General features: G+C 42.2%; 1 long non-coding RNA gene across 1 annotated transcript; it reads right to left on the bottom strand.

Moving 5' to 3' along the window:
* Positions 1-15: 15 nt before the first annotated feature.
* LOC147818731 (uncharacterized) lies at positions 16-623 on the bottom strand. Its single transcript, XR_015437683.1, has 3 exons — positions 434-623; positions 275-333; positions 16-182 (listed from the first exon to the last, which is right to left on the bottom strand). It is a non-coding gene; the product is annotated as an uncharacterized LOC147818731 (long non-coding RNA).
* Between the last annotated feature and the right edge of the window lie 3,673 nt (positions 624-4,296).

The following is a 4,296-nucleotide window of genomic DNA, read 5'->3' as shown; positions in this document are numbered from 1 at the left end:
GGAGAGTCTCTGGTTATTGTAACCGCCGCTAGCTGAGGTCTTTGAATTGAAGCTGCGGTCCGGAGAAATGGAGTCTTGTCTGAATTGATCCTGGGGATAGCTGCCACCGAGCCTTCGCAGGCCGCTGTCCTGTTGCAGGAAGCCAACATATGCGTCGCCATTTTGTCTCTTGGAGCTTTGAGCTGCAAAGAGAAAACAGCAAGTTTAGATCCACAAACTAATAAAAAAAAAAATCAGTGTTAAATGATGGTGACGCACTGGTGTTTCTGCTCACCTTGTGTGGCCCATAAGCAGCGTACATGCTCTGCTTGAACTAAACAAATCAGCAAGATCCTGCACAGAAAAAAAACAACATCAAGGTCAGAAGAAATTGGGTCAACAGCAACATTACAAACACTTAAAATAGCTGTTAAAAAAAAAAAAAAAGTCTTACCCCAGATGAACTCCACAAGCCATTTTTGTTTGAAACACACACACAGCTTGGTCAAAGCAACGGTAGCCCACCTGCCCTGAAGCTACTTGCTCTGCATGTGTGTGCAGCATGAGAGGCAGCATTTATTGCAGCCTGCATCCAATCACTGCTTAATGAACTGATTGTCTGCAGGTGCGTGTTGTTGAGGTGTCTGGGACTGTGTGTTATTTCTTTGCTGAAATCCTCTTCCCGCCCTGCATGAAAGCCCCCCGACCTCGCGCGAGTCTTGATGGCCTTGTTAACATTATTAATGACGCCACACTTCGGTAACGATGCAGTCACCGAATATAAATCACACGCACGTCACAACTTTATTATTATAATTCTGTCGTTTCTACCAAACAAACGCGTGATTATCCACATTTCAGCAGCTTCCTGCGTCCGTTTGACTGACCTGTGGCCATGTGGGACGCTCCACGTGAACACGACCCTTTACAGGACACACACACACACGCGCGCGCGCACACACACTGAGGCAAGGATACAGGACACACTCCCTGGTAGTCTGGCAGGTGTGAATCTTCATGCCAGACTGTGTTCGGTCGATAGCGTTCATTAATGACAGTCCCCCGCTGCCAGAGGAAGCGCGGTGCAGGTGCAAGACAACTGAATCTGTTACTCTGTCCTGCGTCTCCCTGGTTCTGTTTGCGCCTTCATCAGGTTCTCTATATTATTCAAACTTATTTGCCTTATTTATTTATTTTATTTTATTTTATTTTATTTTATTTTATTTTTCAGGAGATCAAGTGTTCGACATTCACATGGGCATCCTGCACGAGCAGGAGCGGCGATGGCTAAATCTCCCCCCTCCACCTCCTCCTCCTCCTCCTCCTCTTCCTCCTCCTCCTCGCTGTAGGAAAGAGTGACACCTCGCATGCGATGACCAGATGAGTGTGGTGGCTTAGATCAAAGACACAATTTCCTGTCAGAGGAAATAGCACAGAGGGATTTTTTTTTATTTTTTTCAGGAGCAGTTTCCTCCTTTCTGAATTCTTTCCATTACGCCCGTCAACTTTTTTATATGAGCAAGAAAGCAAGAAGTGAAAGTCCCCTCCCCCCCCTGCCCCCCTCCCTGCTGGAATCAACAAAAACATTATTGATGACAAAGGCGTTAAAAATAATAATAAATCTATAATTGAGATCAAATCTGCTGTAACTAGAGGAAACACACTGTTCGATCCGCACAGACCCCTTGACCTGTGGACAAGTGGAGCACACACACACTCTCATTGGACAGACCTCTCCTGAGTAAAGGTTACACTCACGCTCATCAGCTGCTTAGATAGAGTCGTTTCTGCATGTGCATGAACACAAATGGGCTGTGATGGAGGAGAAGAGAAAATGCAGCATCGTCGTCTGATTTATGTGCAGAGCTTTGCAGGATTTTACCAGCTGAATCTGGAAAATGTATTTGTGTTGTGGCCTTTTATCTCCACGAAGCCAATGATTCTTGACTTTGCTGCCATTTAAAAACAAAACAAAAAAAACAGCAGTTTTGGTTATTTTCATGTGTTAAAAGAAAAACCTGACATTGCTCTGTATGAAAAAGACCAAAACCAACAAAAAGCATTAGTCTGTCTCTAAATGATTTTGTTGATTTCCTGTCTCATTTGTCCTGAGACAAGATGTAAATCTACAGTATAAAATAGGTCCATAACATTTATTTAGATTTTAATTAAAAGGTTGAATAGTCTTCTTGACACCCCAGTAGCAGACGTTACCTGCTGTGCTTTTGTTCGGGACTATTTTCAGCGGTGGATCAATACACATTTGGTGCTCTAGTGAGTATTTGCAGCAGCAGGACAGTGTATGTGAGACTCACTCAAATACTTTACAAAACCCAATCAAAAAATAATATTGCGGGTTTTCTGCAATACTGGTATTACATGGTTTTGTTGGGAGGGGCCTACATTATATCTGAAATCTGATACTACACTGAGAGAATTTATTTATTTATTTATTTATTTATTTATTCAATCTTGCATTGCTGTAACAGAAAGTCCTCGTCCAACGTGAGCAGCATCATCTCCTCAAAGTCCTTGATGTAGCACGATGATGTAAAGTCAGAGAGAGAGACAGTCAGCAGATGGTGTCTCCTCTCCGGAAGAATCTACCCTTTGGCCTCCGAACCGCTCTTCCTCCTCCTGACCAATCAGGTGCCTCAGATCCCTGTTGGGTGCACTGGGCCCCCTCCCGCTCCGGCATCTGGTCCTGCATTTGAAATAATGAAGGTAATAATAATGAGCTTTAGGTCTCCTCCCATCAGGAAGGCAAGAGGTCAAACTACCTATGGAGAGTTCACACTCAACACATTCCACGAGCAGCTCGAGGATCCATCATCATCATCATCATCATCGTCAGAGAGGCTGCGCTCCTTCCTCCTCTGATAAATTCTGACATTGTTGTGGAGCTGAAGTTAAAGGGCATTTCCAGTTTATTGCAGCTTTGCAATAATGTTTGGTTATATTTCTGTTTTCACCCATGAGTAATTGCTGAGATCTGGGAGCACAGCAGCATCGCTACAACAAACATTATCTAAACTACTTTATCTGGAGGTAAAACTGAAGGTGAGGGCGACTTAAAACTGTACAAAAAACTGTTACGACAAGTACAGTAGGTGAAAGTTGAACCAGGAAATTGGTCTGCAAAGACTTGATTTATTTAAAAGCGTTTTTTTGTAAGTTTTCTCTGCTGCCAAACGTGGTTTCTTGCTTGAGGTTATAATACGTCTTCAGGGCAGATTCGAGGCTACAGTGAGTTGCTATTGGGCCAGGGCTAGCTGGTTAGCACGGTAACTTCAGTAGAAGAAAAGATGTGATAGAGACAAGAGTTAACGTTGGTGTTGCTCTCTACCACTGGAGACAACTGTTGGCAAGTAAAAGGATGAAGTTTGATGCTGAACTCACAGTTTTCTTCTAGACTGAGACATAAACAGCAGTTAATGCTAACGTTAGCTATGTAGCGATAGCAAAACATACAAATAGCTCTGGCCAATTAATTTTTCTTCCTCCTTTTGACTTATTTTTAGCAATGTTCTCATTCCCAAATCTCAACAATGAACTTGGTAAAGATAGTGTTATTATTGCTGACATATATAAAACAAAGTTGTCATCAAACCGCTGGCCACTTGGGGGCAGAACTCCAGAGCAAGCGCAATAACAATATTGACCATCCTTGTAGCTCCATTTTGTTCTACACTGTGTCCTGAGAAAAATATCTGGCTCTTAAGCTGCTCCACGACATTCAAAGCTAGTCGCTAATTAGCAAATTAATTGTTTAATCAAAACAATCAGCTGAAAGAAGCTAAAATGCTGCAGAGAACTAAGAAGAACTGCAGAGTTCCTCCTCAGGCTTCCTCACTATGAGCAACAGTTTTAATATAACACACATTCGACCCATTAATCATATAAAAATATTAATAGGCGCAACTTTAATCTTATTAAAAAAATGTAACTAGATTAAAAAGTGGAAGAAAACCATAGCCAACAATAAATTAAACTGTATATAAACCATTGTGGGTCTACTGAATGGGGATTTCATCCCAAGTGTCTTCAAATGACTTCAGTTTCCAGCCTATTGTATTTGTTTTCTGCTCAATTCCAGAACTCATTGATGCATGAAGCGGATGGTGAAGTAGTTCAGGAGTTGTGAGTATCTTGTCTCTTCTTTAAAAAAGGGCCATTTATAATCAACCAGCAGCACAGGCCTTATTCATTTTCTCTGAGAGGACCAGAGGAAAACTGTTTAATAAATCATAGGGGGGTTATCTCTCTGGTTTTACTCAATCGAGGGGCTTCATCACGTTTGTTTCACCATTGGAGCAA

The sequence above is a fragment of the Seriola lalandi genome, unplaced genomic scaffold (genome assembly GCF_002814215.2).
Source record: "Seriola lalandi dorsalis isolate HSWRI2012SDOR001 ecotype SW California unplaced genomic scaffold, Sedor1 jcf7180002054505, whole genome shotgun sequence".
NCBI lineage: Eukaryota > Metazoa > Chordata > Actinopteri > Carangiformes > Carangidae > Seriola > Seriola lalandi.
This window is presented reverse-complemented; position numbering and strand designations above follow the sequence as displayed.